Source organism: Lissotriton vulgaris, chromosome 2_1 (assembly GCF_964263255.1).
Source record: "Lissotriton vulgaris chromosome 2_1, aLisVul1.2, whole genome shotgun sequence".
Classification (NCBI taxonomy): domain Eukaryota; kingdom Metazoa; phylum Chordata; class Amphibia; order Caudata; family Salamandridae; genus Lissotriton; species Lissotriton vulgaris.
This window is the reverse complement of record NC_141687.1, coordinates 532664697-532681263: the sequence shown is the minus strand read 5'-3', so window position 1 is coordinate 532681263 and position 16567 is coordinate 532664697.

Genomic DNA, 16567 nt, shown 5'->3' with positions numbered 1-16567 from the left:
GACTCCGGATGGCCTGCTGATGCTGATTTACTGCCTTTTCCTTCAATTTCCTGCCGTTCTCTTTCAAACCTCATGGCTGACAGAGCTAGCCAACGTTTGTACTTTGAAACTTCTGCGTCACCAAAAGGAAAGAATGCTCTGCCTGCCACTGCCTTTTTGTAGCGTGGATCCAGAATAGTAGCACAAATGTAATGCTGTTCTGTGTGGATCTTTTGAAGACGTTCATCGCAAAGTAGGCGCTGTAATAATTTCTCCTCCAAATCAAAACCTTCTTGCTTTTCTTCATCTTTTTGAAACGTAGAAGACACCGCCTTCAGTTGGTGCTCTAGCATGCGCAACAATGGGATAGCTTTTCCCAAATTACAGTCCTCCCTGCTGACTGCATGCGTGAAGACCTCAAAAGGACGAAGCATGTCTGTCATGCTTTTAACTAGCTTCCATTGCTCCGCATGTATCCTCAGGTCCTTCATAGCTGTACCCTGTGTAAAGAAATACTGATCGACTACCGTACACTGCTCATACAGACGCTCAAGCATGTAGAAGGTTGAGTTCCAACGTGTTGCCACCTCCTGCATGAGTGCTTTCACTGGCAGTCGACGTTCATGTAGCAGGCCCCTCAGATGCTTCCGGGCCTTAAAAGAATGGCTGAAATGAGTGCACATTCTTTGGCAGGTGGTCAGTAACTCGCACACTGCACTATCTTCACTCAAGAATTTTTTAACAACCAGGTTTATACTGTGCGCCAAACACGGCACTCTGAAATAGTTACCCATATCCATGGCCTTAACTACATTGGCGCCATTATCCGTGGAAACATAACCAACCTTGATTTTTTTGGGGACAGCCATTGAAAGACCTTTGTGTTAAACTCCTGCAAAATGTTTTCTCCTGTATGACTTGTCTCCATGCCAAACATGGCTAGTGTTGCATGTTTCCGAGCAGCTTTAAAAACGTTGTCTGGGTCAACACCTGCCCTTAGCTTTGCTGTAACTCCTGAAAAAGAGACCCAGTGTGCAGTGATGCACATGTAATCAGTGCCTGCGCCAATGGTCCACATGTCTGTTGTCAGATGTATAGTGTGAACAGCACTCTTCTGCAAAGCTGCCCCAATCACCTCCAGCACATCTTCATGTAGTGCTGGAACCGCAACTCTGGCAAAATAGAACCGGCTAGGAACCTTCCATTTAGGGCAGAGCGTTTCCACTATTTCAAGAAAACCAACCCCTTCCACAAAAGAAAAAGGGAGAAGGTCCAGAGCTAGCATTTTAGCCAGCTTAGTGTTATACAGACGCGACATTGGGTGGTTGCGTTCAAATGGCGCATCTGAACACAACATGCTTCTAATGGTGGGCTGGACCATGATTTTACGGGATGATGATGATGATGACTTCTTTGACCCAGTTACGCTCGGTGATGATGAACTTTTTCGCATTGGTGTCTCACTCTCTCCCACACTCTTAGTGTGGCTCACAGGGGGTGTGCTGCTGACAGGGGTACTGGGTGTAAGTGAAATGTTTGACGCTTCTTCCTCCTTGTCATCATCAGATGAAACATCAACGGATAGAGTTTGTTGACTTACAATTCGGGCTTCCTTGATCTCCTTTAGGTGCGCATGCCATTGGACAGTGTGCTGTCTCTCAAGATGACCTCTCTGGCCTCCGGTACCATAGTTGGTACCAAGCTTGCCACGACTGACTGCAAGCTTACAAATGCTACAAATGGCTATGTTTTCCCTTGTTGTGCAAACACTAAAGAAGTCCCAAACTGCGGACTTCAAATGTCTGTGGGGGGGCAAGGAGGCGATACTGTTCATGCTGCTAATGCCAGATTAAGTGGAGGATGTGTGTTGCCGAACTTTACTACGTTGTGCACTTGCAGCACCACTAGTTGAGGAAATGGAGGTCGAGGTGGATGGAGGTCCCTTCTGGCGAGAAACAAATATGGAAGCGGTAGGTGGTGGTGTACTAGTTAACTCCAATGATGGTGGTCCCATTGCCTCCTCGTCGACAACATCATGCTCAGCAGCTTTTCGGGCTAGGGTAAAAATGTCTGTTTGCTGCATGCCCGCTGAGGCTGGAGTGGCGTGTATGATGACTGCGTCGTCGTCGTGAGAGTCTTCATCAGCAGGAGTAGTATACGCCACTTCTTCAGCGTCATCATCACACCCATAACTATGAGACTTTCGGGGACTTTTGGTATCAAAGGGGAGGAGTGATGGGCTATTACTGCTCTAAAAGAGTAGAAGGTCCAGTCACGACGTGCCCAAATAATATGTCTATACAAAAATTTGTCGTGCTGTTCCTAAGGGAGGAAAGAAAATTATACAGTCTATGATGCAGATGATTGGGTAACCAGGAGGTAACCCTGGGAATCCATTTTGTTGGATTTAATGCCCTCACACACCCTTTCAGGTGTCATGCTTCATCATTTGGGCCTTCTCCTCGTTGGGTCGGCGGTGCAATACCCAACGGGCAACACCTCTTAGAGGGGCTCATTGGCGGAGATCTTTTTCCAACAGCCGTATGGATGAAGTGCGGGTATGGGGCCAGAACTAAAGGGTAGATGTGATGTAGTGAGTTAAAATAAAGCTAGTGGTACCGGGAATACTTTATTCAGGAGGGCCACTGCTTTAGTTAAAAAACGATTTTTCTAGAGGAGAGTGATGGAAAATAATGTTTCCAGCTATCATCTAGAATTTTTTTAGTCCGGTCAACATGTTTCTCGCTACTGTGAACTTTGACTAGCGATTCTTCAGGACCCAGATGACTAATTAGCAAGTGTCTAATGGTGCAAGCAACTGTCCACACTGATACCCTAGAGTGTGGTGTATGTATGCTCATATGGCTACCACACTAATGGGTGAAGGGAAAAGCAATACTATATTACCCTTCTTCTAGTTGTGATTGTCAGTACCTAAAGTTAAAAACAATCAGACAACGACAGTGTCCAGCGGGTAAAGCTTCAGGGAGATCTTCTACCACAAGGTTGGTAATGCCTGAGCTTCGCTGTAAGCACCTACCCTTCGCCGCTGGAACCGGGTGGACCTTCCTTTTACGCTTAGCTACCTTTGTCAGATCAGGGTGTGCCTCACTCTCAGACTACAGTGGTGGTTCCCAAGTTGGATCCATATCATCAGAAGGAAGGGGGCTTGAAGAAGATGTAGACACCATCCTTGATCTTTTCCTTGCTAGGGATGTGGAAGACAATGAATGATCAGGAGGAGGGGCTTCCTCAAATGATACCTCGGCTTGAATGTCGATTTCCTGATGTGCCCTTACTTCGGGAGGAACAACTATTGTGGGCACTTGTGCCCCTCCATGCTTCTCTGTTTGCGCATCTCCTTGCGCTGCCTCTCCTTCCACATGTACTTGGGCTTGTGCTTGCACATGTGGTTGTTGTTGCGGCTGTGGTTGTTGAACACTCGTCAGATGCGTTACAACAATCTGTGTTGATTGAGGGACATTGCTGCTACTTTCTTGCGTTGAGCCAACATCACTGGTCGATGGTGATTGAACAATTAGACTAACTGCCTCTGCAGCACTCAAGGGCTTGAACTTAAGTTGGCGTGGTGGTGGTGGCACTGAGCCCAATGGAGCGGGGGTGCTGCTCCCAGCTTGGTCCCAGCAGATCCCGCTGCTGCTGCCGGCGTACTTTTGTTTTTATTCCCCAAAAATGTGGCGGGTGGCACACCAGTCTCCTTGGTAAGTGGCGCCACTTGCTTCTTCTGCTCCTTACTGGCAACTTTCTTGCTAGAGGAGCTACGGGGAACTTTTTTTGGGGCCATCTTCTTCAGATGTCAGAACAGCAGGCCGCAGTTGCACGACTTGCAATTTTGTCTTGTCTGTGGTCACATGTGATGTCGCGTGACGTTATGCTGCACACACCGCTGCAGGACTTCTTCCTGGCACTGGTGGTTCTCTTGTGCACCTAAAAGCAATGGAAGACAGAGGAACATCAGTTATAGACCCCAAAAAGTCAAAAAACACACACAAATCAGCACAATCCCATGCATCCATGCCCTCAATGATGTTTAAATTCAAGACACCCCACAGAAAGACTAGGCCCATGTACCTTCAAAATGGCCAAAGTTCATAGGTCGCACGCTACTCCACCATTACAGCGTGTGTACCCCTGATAACACTTTGGCAGCCTGCACAGCAACCCCTGAAACTCATCCTACACTCTGCTGATGACGGACAATAATCCAGAAACACCGGTGTCCAGAGTTGGCCTGCAACTGTGCATCACACTTCGGAACTTTTGATAAGCGCACCCGCTTTGAGAAAACTACATCTACCGTGATGCTCCTGGGGTACACGCGCTGGAATGGTGGAGTAGCGTGCGACCTATGAACTTTGTACTTAATTACGGCTCCCTTGAGCCTTCGAGCTGACGAGCTCAGGTAACGCCCTACGCGCCCGGAGAGGTACCATACCTGATAACACTTTGGCAGCCTGCACAGCAACCCCTGAAACTCATCCTACACTCTGCTGATGACGGACAATAATCCAGAAACACCGGTGTCCAGAGTTGGCCTGCAACTGTGCATCACACTTCGGAACTTTTGATAAGCGCACCCGCTTTGAGAAAACTACATCTACCGTGATGCTCCTGGGGTACACACGCTGGAATGGTGGAGTAGCGTGCGACCTATGAACTTTGTACCTTCAAAATGGCCCCTTGCCACCCGGCACGTGGCCAGAGCCTGCCTGTACCAGCACTCAAAATGGCCCCCACCCACATGGCCAGTCTTTAACAGCAGCCAAAAAAATAAAAAAACACACAAACATCAGCACAATCCCATGCCATCCATGCCCTCTATGATGTTTACATTAAAGATACCCCACAGAAAGACTCAGTCCATGCACCACTCACTACCCCTGGGCAAAAGGCCCCAACAGCAGCCAAACAAATCGAAAAACACACACAAATCAGCACAATCCCATGCCACCCATGCCCTCAATGATGTTTAAATTCAAGACACCCCACAGAAAGACTAGGCCCATGCACCACTCACTACCCCTGGGCATAAAGGATGAAAGCTAGGCAAAATGGGTGCAGGCCTGAGAACACTGCCTGCCTTCAAAATGGCCCCTTGCCCCCCAGCACATGGCCGGGCCTGCCTGTACCAGCACTCAAAATGGCCCCCACCCACATGGTGAGTCCCCAACAGCAGCCAAAAAAATCGAAAAAAACACAAAAGTCAGCACAATCCCATGCCATCCATGCCCTCCATGATGTTTACATTAAAGAGACCCCACAGAAAGACTCAGTCCATGCACCACTCACTACCCCTGGGCAAAAGGCCCTAACAGCAGCCCAAAAAATCAAAAAACACACAAAAATCAGCACAATCCCATGCCATCCATGCCCTCCATGATGTTTACATTAAAGAGACCCCACAGAAAGACTCAGTCCATGCACCACTCACTACCCCTGGGCAAAAGGCCCCAACAGCAGCCAAAAAAATAGAAAAACACAAAAATCAGCACAATCCCATGCCATCCATGCCCTCAATGATGTTTAAATTCAAGACACCCCACAGAAAGACTAGGCCCATGCACCACTCACTACCCCTGGGCATAAAGGATGAAAGCTAGGCAAAATGGGTGCAGGCCTGAGAACACTGCCTGCCTTCAAAATGGCCCCTTGCCCCCCAGCACATGGCCGGGCCTGCCTGTACCAGCACTCAAAATGGCCCCCACCCACATGGTGAGTCCCCAACAGCAGCCAACAAAATCGAAAAAAACACAAAAGTCAGCACAATCCCATGCCATCCATGCCCTCCATGATGTTTACATTAAAGAGACCCCACAGAAAGACTCAGTCCATGCACCACTCACTACCCCTGGGCAAAAGGCCCTAACAGCAGCCAAAAAAATCAAAAAACACACAAAAATCAGCACAATCCCATGCCATCCATGCCCTCCATGATGTTTACATTAAAGAGACCCCACAGAAAGACTCAGTCAATGCACCACTCACTACCCCTGGGCAAAAGGCCCCAACAGCAGCCAAAAAAATAGAAAAACACAAAAATCAGCACAATCCCATGCCATCCATGCCCTCAATGATGTTTAAATTCAAGACACCCCACAGAAAGACTAGGCCCATGCACCACTCACTACCCCTGGGCATAAAGGATGAAAGCTAGGCAAAATGGGTGCAGGCCTGAGAACACTGCCTGCCTTCAAAATAGCCCCTTGCCCCCAGCACATGGCCAGGGCCTGCCTGTACCAGCACTCAAAATGGCCCCCACCCACATGGTGAGTCCCCAACAGCAGCCAAAAAAATAAAAAAAAACACAAAAATCAGCACAATCCCATGCCATCCATGCCCTCCATGATGTTTACATTAAAGAGACCCCACGGAAAGACTCAGTCCATGCACCACTTACTACCCCTGGGCAAAAGGCCCTAACAGCAGCCAATAAAATCGAAAAACACTCAAAAATCAGCACAATCCCATGCCATCCATGCCCTCCATGATGTTTACATTAAAGAGACCCAACAGAAAGATGCAGTCCATGCACCACTCACTACCCCTGGGCAAAAGGCCCCAACAGCAAGCAAAAAAATCGAAAAATACACAGAAATCAGCACAATCCCATGCCATCCATGCCCTCAAATGATGTTTACATTAAAGAGACCCCACAGAAAGACTCAGTCCATGCACCACTCACTACCCCTGGGCAACAGGCCCCAACAGCAGCCAATAAATTCGAAAAACACACAAACATCCGCACAATCCCATGCCATCCATGCCCTCCATGATGTTTACATTAAAGAGACTCCACAGAAAGACTCATTCCATGCACCACTCACTACCCCTGGGCAAAAGGCCCCAACAGCAGCCAAAGAAATCAAAAAGCACACAAAAATCAGCACAATCCCATGCCATTTATGCCCTCCATGATGTTTACATTAAAGAGACCCCACAGAAAGATTCAGTCCATGCACCACTCACTACCCCTGCGCAAAGGGCCCCAACAGCAGCCAAAAAAATCGAAAAACACACAAAAATCAGCACAATCCCATGCCACCCATGCCCTCAATGATGTTTAAATTCAAGACACCCCACAGAAAGACTAGGCCCATGCACCACTCACTACCTCTGGGCATAAAGGATGAAAGTTAGGCAAAATGGGTGCAGGCCTGAGAACACTGCCTGCCTTCAAAATGGCCCCTTGCCCCCCAGCACATGGCCTGTCCTGCCTGTACCAGCACTCAAAATGGCCCCCACCCACATGGCGAGTCCTCAACAGCAGCCAAAAAAAATAAAAAAACACAAAAATCAGCACAATCCCATGCCATCCATGCCCTCCATGATGTTTACATAAAGAGACCCCACAGAAAGACTCAGTCCATGCACCACTCACTACCCCTGGGCAAAAGGCCCTAACAGCAGCCAAAAAAATCGAACAACACACAAAAATCAGCACAATCCCATGCCATCCATGCCCTCCATGATGTTTACATTAAAGAGACCCCACAGAAAGACTCAGTCCATGCACCACTCACTACCCCTGGGCAAAAGGCCCTAACAGCAGCCAAAAAAATCGAACAACACACAAAAATCAGCACAATCCCATGCCATCCATGCCCTCCATGATGTTTACATTAAAGAGACCCCACAGAAAGACTCAGTCCATGCACCACTCACTACCCCTGCGCAAAGGGCCCCAACAGCAGCCAAAAAAATCGAAAAACACACAAAAATCAGCACAATCCCATGCCACCCATGCCCTCAATGATGTTTAAATTCAAGACACCCCACAGAAAGACTAGGCCCATGCACCACTCACTACCTCTGGGCATAAAGGATGAAAGTTAGGCAAAATGGGTGCAGGCCTGAGAACACTGCCTGCCTTCAAAATGGCCCCTTGCCCCCCAGCACATGGCCTGTCCTGCCTGTACCAGCACTCAAAATGGCCCCCACCCACATGGCGAGTCCTCAACAGCAGCCAAAAAAAATAAAAAAACACAAAAATCAGCACAATCCCATGCCATCCATGCCCTCCATGATGTTTACATAAAGAGACCCCACAGAAAGACTCAGTCCATGCACCACTCACTACCCCTGGGCGAAAGGCCCTAACAGCAGCCAAAAAAATCGAACAACACACAAAAATCAGCACAATCCCATGCCATCCATGCCCTCAATGATGTTTACATTAAAGAGACCCCACAGAAAGACTCAGTCCATGCACCACTCACTACCCCTGGGCAACAGGCCCCAACAGCAGCCAATAAATTCGAAAAACACACAAACATCCGCACAATCCCATGCCATCCATGTCCTCCATGATGTTTACATTAAAGAGACTCCACAGAAAGACTCATTCCATGCACCACTCACTACCCCTGGGCAAAAGGCCCCAACAGCAGCCAAAGAAATCAAAAAGCACACAAAAATCAGCACAATCCCATGCCATCCATGCCCTCCATGATGTTTACATTAAAGAGACCCCACAGAAAGACTCAGTCCATGCACCACTCACTACCCCTGCGCAAAGGGCCCCAACAGCAGCCAAAAAAATCGAAAAACACACAAAAATCAGCACAATCCCATGCCACCCATGCCCTCAATGATGTTTAAATTCAAGACACCCCACAGAAAGACTAGGCCCATGCACCACTCACTACCTCTGGGCATAAAGGATGAAAGTTAGGCAAAATGGGTGCAGGCCTGAGAACACTGCCTGCCTTCAAAATGGCCCCTTGCCCCCCAGCACATGGCCTGTCCTGCCTGTACCAGCACTCAAAATGGCCCCCACCCACATGGCGAGTCCTCAACAGCAGCCCAAAAAAATAAAAAAACACAAAAATCAGCACAATCCCATGCCATCCATGCCCTCCATGATGTTTACATAAAGAGACCCCACAGAAAGACTCAGTCCATGCACCACTCACTACCCCTGGGCAAAAGGCCCTAACAGCAGCCAAAAAAATCGAACAACACACAAAAATCAGCACAATCCCATGCCATCCATGCCCTCCATGATGTTTACATTAAAGAGACCCCACAGAAAGACTCAGTCCATGCACCACTCACTACCCCTGGGCAAAAGGCCCCAACAGCAGCCAAAAAATAGAAATACACACAAAAATCAGCACAATCCCATGCCATCCATGCCCTCAATGATATTTAAATTCAAGACACCCCACAGAAAGACTAGGCCCATGCACCACTCACTATCCCTGGGCATAAAAAATGAAAGCTAGGCAAAATGGGTGCAGGCCTGTGAATACTGCCTGCCTTCAAAATGGCCCCTTGCCCCCCAGCACATGGCCAGGGCCTGCCTGTACCAGCACTCAAAATGGCCCCCATCCACATGGCCAGTCCCCAACAGCAGCCAAAAAAATCGAAAAACACACAAAAATCAGTACAATCCCATGCCATCCATGCCCTCCATGATGTTTACATTAAAGAGACCCCACAGAAAGACTCAGTCCATGCACCACTTACTACCCCTGGGCAAAAGGCCCTAACAGCAGCCAATAAAATCGAAAAACACTCAAAGATCAGCACAATCCCATGCCATCCATGCCCTTCATGATGTTTCCATTAAAGAGACCCCACAGAAAGACTCAGTCCATGCACCACTCACTACCCCTGGGCAAAAGACCCTAACAGCAGCCACAAAATCGAAAAACACACAAAAATCAGCACAATCCCATGCCATCTATGCCCTCCATGATGTTTACATTAAAGAGACCCCACAGAAAGACTCAGTCCATGCACCACTCACTACCCCTGGGCAAAAGGCCCCAACAGCAGCCAAAAAAATCGAAAAACACACAAAAATCAGCACAATCCCATGCCATCCATGCCCTCAATGATGTTTAAATTCAGGCCACTCCACAGAAAGACTAGGCCTATGCACCACTCACTGCCCCTGGACATAAAGGATGAAAGCTAGGCAAAATGGGTGCAGGCATGAGAACACTGCATGCCTTCAAAATGGCCCCTTGCCCCCCAGCCCATGGCCAGGGCCTGCCTGTACCAGCACTCAAAATGGCCCCCACCCACATGGCCAGTCCCCAACAGGAGCCAAAAAAATCGAAAAACACACACAAATCAGCACAATCCCATGCCATCCATGCCCTCCATGATGTTTACATTAAAGAGACCCCACAGAAAGTCTCAGTCCATGCACCACTCACTACCCCTGGGCAAAAGGCCCCAACAGCAGCCAAAAAAATCGAAAAACACAAAAATCAGCACAATCCCATGCCATCCATGCCCTCTATGATGTTTACATTAAAGAAACCCCACAGAAAGTCTCAGTCCATGCACCACTCACTACCCCTGGGCAAAAGGCCCCAACAGCCAACAGCAGCCCAAAAATTGAAAATTCCAAAATTGTAGTTGCAGCAACTGTAATGCCCCAAACAAACTTACTTGTGAAATTTCTAATCCAAAAGTGATCCAAAGAAAGTCAAAAAGGCCTCAAATCCAAATATCCAGCAGCATCCACAAAAAGTAATCCTTCCAGGTCAATATCCAAATGAAAGTGACCAGCACATGAAGAAAGCACTGGGAGGAGCACTGGGAGGAGCCTGCTGGACAGGAACAGGAAGTTGGAGACTGTGGGGCACTTCCTTCCTCCCCCCCACCCCCAAAATGGACTCCTTGCAAAAAAAAGTGCTGGCAAATTCAGATAAAAATCATCATTTTCAGAAGGTTTATGCTGCTTGCTGGTGGATTTCTTGTGCAGAATTGCAAATTTTGCAATTTCGATAGTGCAAGATTGTTGCTGCCCGCCGCATCTACGTGTTCGCAATTGCGAACTCTCGCGATGCGTGCTGTGCAAGGTGGCAAGCCGCGATGACGTAATCGCGGTTGCCAAACTCCCGCGGGATCCCGCAGCAAGATCCAAAATGGCGCAGCTCACGCAAAATATGGAGAAAAACAACTCTGAAAACGCTGAATGACGGTAAGTGACCGCCGCGCGCCGCAATATTGTATCACCAAGCAAAAAAATCTGCTGCGTGCGAATTTGTGGATTTTCGGCAAATTTGCGAGAGTTCGCGGATTGCAAATTTGCTGAAAATCCGCAAATTCCGCGAACGGAACGGATTTTACGTCCATGCTTACTATTGTAGTTAAGCAATGGCTGTGCTGCCATTTAGAGCAAACAGTAATCATGGATAGTGAGGCAGGTGCTTTTACCATCAAGGTGAATGGAGGGTGCACATTGAAGGGCTTTCTTATCTATAGACCACCTGGCCCTCATGCCAGGTTTGGGGATAGCCTGGTAGAGGGTATTACAGAGGCGGCTTTGCGCAGAGATAAGTTCCTGGTACTAGGGGATCTAAATCTGCATCTGGAGGATCCTACGGATACAGCAGCCATGGATCTCTGTCAAGAGCTGCATGCCCTTCAGTTGGATCGAAAAGTAAAAGATCCTACCCACCAGCGAGGCCACTTATTGGACTCCATATTTGCCAACTTGGGGGGAGTGGATGCCCTAACTCCGATCCCAGTCCCCTGGTTGGACCATCACCTAGTGCCCTTCTTGGTGCGGATTCCAGGCGTTAGACGGCCGGAACAGGCACCACTTAACTACCCTAGCTGGAAATGGGCCACCTTTTCTCAAGCAAACTTTAGTGAAGCACTTATCAGAGGGGGGGATCCAGGGGGGGCTGATGTGGACACAGCTAACATGAATCTGGACAAGCGCATTACTGAGGCGCTAGATTGTACCGCCCCACTCTCTCCGATAAAAGCGTGCCGTTGTATTCAGAAAACGGCCCGTGGTATAGCGATGTACTCCGGGCAGCAAAGGCAGATTGTAAACGCTCAGAAAGGCAGTGGCGGGTGACTTTCAGCAATCAGGCTAAACAGGCATATGTAGTAAGGAGACGGTTTTACCATGGACTAATTAGGAAGGCTAAGGCAGCTTACTATGCCAATAGGATCAGGGAGGCGGAGAACTCCACAAAGGCATTGTTTTCTATCTACAAAACTCTTTCAGTTGGGAAGTCCTCTGCGGTACCAGTTGATTGCTCGGTGCACTTTTGCAATCGTATTGCGGACTTCTTCGCAAAAAAAGTAGAAAAAATCTACTCTTCCTTCCCAAGCCAACCTATAACGGGGCCTGTGTTTAGGGAGAATTTGAGGGGAAGGGGGGAGCAACATATGCTGACTAATTTTGTCATCCCACCCCCTGAGGAGCTCATAAAGATCTGTGGCTCAGTAAAATCAGGCTCCCCCAAGGATCCTACAATGCCTAAACGGCTATTTGGCAGCCTGGCGGCTTTGGAGCCCTATATTAGGCATGTTCTGGAAGTTTCCTTTAGGTCCAATACGGTACCAAGAGATTGGAAACAGGCTGTGGTTCTCCCCCTCCAAAAGAAGCCGAACATCAGCTTCGAGAAATTAGAGAACCTCCGGCCTATCTCTTTGTTACCGTACATGGCTAAGGTGGCGGAGAAAACCGTGAACATCCAGCTGATGGATTTCGTGGAGGAGACCAGCCTCCTACACTATTGCCAGTTTGGATTCCGGCCACGCCACTCTACCGAGTCGGTGCTACTCATGGCGGTTAAGACCATCCGCTAGGGAATGGCGAGGGCCAGACCATGGCCTTGATCCTCCTGGGCCTTAGCGCAGCATTCGACACTGTAGCTCATACCACCTTGCTGCAGTGTCTGAATGATGGTGGGATCTCAGGGGCTGCGCTAAAATGGATCCAGTCCTTTCTGACAGGTAGAGGCTTTCAGGTCAGACTGGGAGACTGCTACTCAAGGGAGATTAGTTTGGCTCAGGGCGTACCACAGGGCTCGTCCCTAAGCACAACCTTATTCAATCTGTATGTCTCCACGGTGACAGCCATTGTCCAAAGCTATGGGTTGCACATAGTGTCTTTTGTCTCCCTCTCACGCGCGCCTAGTCCTGCTGCGGACAGCTTCAGAGCCTGCATGCAGGAGTTGGCTACCTGGATGTCTTCCAACTGCCTGAGGTTGATCAGCAGCAAGACGGGGGTGCTCGTGGTGGGGGGGGCTCGTCGCTGTTGTCATCGGCATGGTGGCCATCCTGCCTGGGGGAGACTCCCACACCCTGCCAGGAAGCTAGAAACCTTGGAGTATGGCTGGATGCGGACCTAGCATTCGGACCTCAGATAGGCCGGGTGGTGGGGGTATGCTTCGGTGTCCTGAAAAGCCTTCCGAAAGTTCTCGATCTACTTCCTACGGCAGCTCGGAAGACGCTGGTACATGCCCTTGTAACATCACGTTTAGATTATGGCAACCTGCTCTATCTGGGGGCAACGGGCAAGGTCATCAGCCGTCTTCAAGTGCTGCAAAATGCAGTGGCTTATCTGGTCTTGAGGCTTCCGAAGAGATCGCCTTCAAAGACAGCCCTCCAAGCACTCCACTGGCTTCCAGTAAAAAGTTGGGTTGACTTTAAGGCTCTTTGCACATGCAACCGCATTTTGTGCGGGAAGGCACCTGCACCGCTACAGGACCTGGTTACTCGGTATGAGCCTGCGCCGCCCTGCGATCTTCTGGCTCAGTGCTACTGAAGGTCCCCAAAGTAAAAAAAGCGCGTATGGGGGTAGGTCCTTCAGGTACTTGGTTGCCAAGAGCTGGAATGCTCTGCCAAAGGAACTACGCCTGGAGCTCTCTGAGCTCAGATTCAGGAAGAAACTTAAAACATATCTGTACACCCGGTAGGAAGCGTCCGCTGCCGGTTGGGGTAACTCTGCCACCACCACTCACCATAGCGCAGGGACACGCCGGTGCGCGTAACCAGGCGCTTTATCAATTTGCCTTATTATGTAACATATATATTAAGTATATATATTAATATGTATGTAATATGTGAGGTCATAAGCAATGCATTGCAGATGAGGCAACAAAATGCCTGACGCATTTTGGAGATCTAGTCTCCTTGATCACTTGTGGTTGGAGTCTCCGTCACCATGCCTAAATAAATATATATATATATATATATATACATACATACATACACTGCATTGCGGGGGCACAAGTTAAAGTTAGCTCAACTAACTATAACGGCCACATTTCTCTGGTATTGAATGAGTGAAATGTCCAACTAACTGTAACGTTCCTGAAACCTATGTTTTTTTCAGTGAATTTCTAAGGTTTTTTAAATACTGACTATAACCTCCCTGAAGCCTATGGTTTTTCCAGCAAATTTCGAAGGTTTTTTAAATGCTAATTTCTAACTATGCCTCCAAAGGTAGGACATGTGAAGAAAGAGGAAGAAAAGTGCAGAAAGAAGCAAGACAGATGCAGACAGAGGCAACAGAAGTCCAGAAAGACAAAGAAAAGTGCAGGAAGAATTAGAGATGTGCAGACAGAACCAACAGAGGAGCAGAAAGTCCTCCTGTGCCCCCAACTTTTTGCTGATGGGTACGGGTGGTAACTGACTCTGACTAACCAGGCCTAGAGCCAGTGCTATGCTAAAAGACACTTAGAATAAAGTGAAAACACCTACATGCACTAGGGAACACTATGCATTGGGGTACCCCTGTGATTAGCATGAGCTTCTCTGTATTTGCCATGAGTTAATGCCTGGGTCATTGCATGAGTACATAAGTAGTAACTGGATGATTAGAATGTTAGAAGGAAGGTGCATGGTGATTTGATATGTGCTTGGGTTTTGGTGCAGTGATTGGATAAGCACATATGATTGACTGGGAGATTGGAGGACAGCTTAGGTAGTCCTCAAGGTATTGCAGCTGTGCATGTGTTAGTGACTGGGTCATTGCATAAGTACTCCGCTATCCTTTTCAATCGAAATTAACAGACTAACATCTTCACATCTCAAATTCCATATTAAACTATACTATTATACTACCCAAATAACTGAATAACATATCCACTACTCAAATAGCTTCATATTTTTTTACTATACTAATTTTCAATAGTAATCCTTTATGGGTTCCGGAGTGGTGTGCTACTTGCCAGAAAAGCGCTTAAACACCCATCAGGGGTAACAAGTGCTATATGAATGCAAATCTTTCTTCCCCTTTTATCCCTCCGCTATCCTTCTAACTCCAAGTAACTGACTAATATCCACCACTGAAATTACTTCACATTTCACCATATTAATTCACCACTAATCCTTTGTAGGCTTCCTGAATAGCGTGCTTCAACAAGCGCTATATAAATGCAAACTTTTTGTCCTCCTCTATCCTTCTGCTATCATTCCAAATCCAAATAACTGACTAACCTATCCACCACTTAAAATGTACTTGCATGTTTCACTATACTAATTCAACACTAATCCTCTATGGGTCCCGTAGTAGCATGCTACTCGCCGAAAAAGCACTTTGACGCCTAGTCAGGGGTAGGGAGCGCAATACAAATGCAATTACAATACAATACAAGACATGGGTAGTGAGTGGATACTGAGAGTACTGCAGGGAGAGTGTGTGGTGAATTTATAAGTGCTTGGGTATTAGAGGAGTGTTTGGATTAGTGCATGGTAGTGGCTGGGTGACTGGAGGAGTGCACAGGGAGTGACAGTGTGATTGTTAGACTGCATGGGTACTACCTGGTGAATTGAAGGAGCAAATGAGAAGTGTGTAAGTGGGTACAGGACTGTATGGGTAGGGCATATGGGATTGTAACAGTGATCAGTTAGTGCCTGAATCATTGCATGAGTACATAGCTACTGACTGAAAGATTAGAATACTGCAAGGAGAGTGCCTGAGTGAATTTATAAGTGCTTGGGTATTGGCAGAGTGTTTGGATTGGTACATGGTTGTGGCTAGGTGGTCGAAGGCCATGCCCCTTTTTGCACCTCTCTGCAACATAGCTCTGTGACGCTTACTGGAGGTACCTGGTGGGCTAGTTGGACCCAAGGGACCCTTAGGATTCAAGGGTACTTAATCACCCAACTTACAATGTGCCAGAGGACCTGTTTGCACAGTGGTGAAGGGAAGGGATGGGGCCTGATGTGACAAGTGTGCAAACGCACCCCGTGGCGTGTTTTAAGTTGAGTGGGTGTGTAAGTATGGGTATGGGTCTGTGAATGGATTTGTGAATGGTTGTGTGAGAATGGGTGTATGAGAGGTTCTATGGGGTGTGAGTGGGTGTGTCAGTGATTCTGTGGATGATATCATGAGTGAGCTCATCAGTAATATCATTTGAGTTGACATCAGTGATGTCACTGACAATGTCATGAGTGTTTTAATATGTGAGGTCATCAGCAATGCATTTGGGGAGTGCGAGTTATAGTTAGCTCACCTAACTATAGCTGCTGAATTTCATTAGTTTTGAATGAGGAAAACCTGAGCCTATCTATAATATCCCTGTAACGTTCTTTCTCAGGTTTGTTTAATTCAATTTCTTAACTATAGCATCCCCGTAACCTTTGTTTTTTTCAGTGAATTTCTAAGATAGTTTAAATGCTAATTCCTAACTATAAAGTCCCTGTGTGAATTTCTATGCTTTCTTAAGTAGTGGTCGCGTTTTCAGAGTGGTGGAGAAAGGGGGCGGGCCTCTGACCACTTCTCAGGAATCCCACTGTGTAGGATATACTGGAGGTACCAGGACAGCGTCTTGGCCACCAAGGTTCCTCAGCCTCCAAG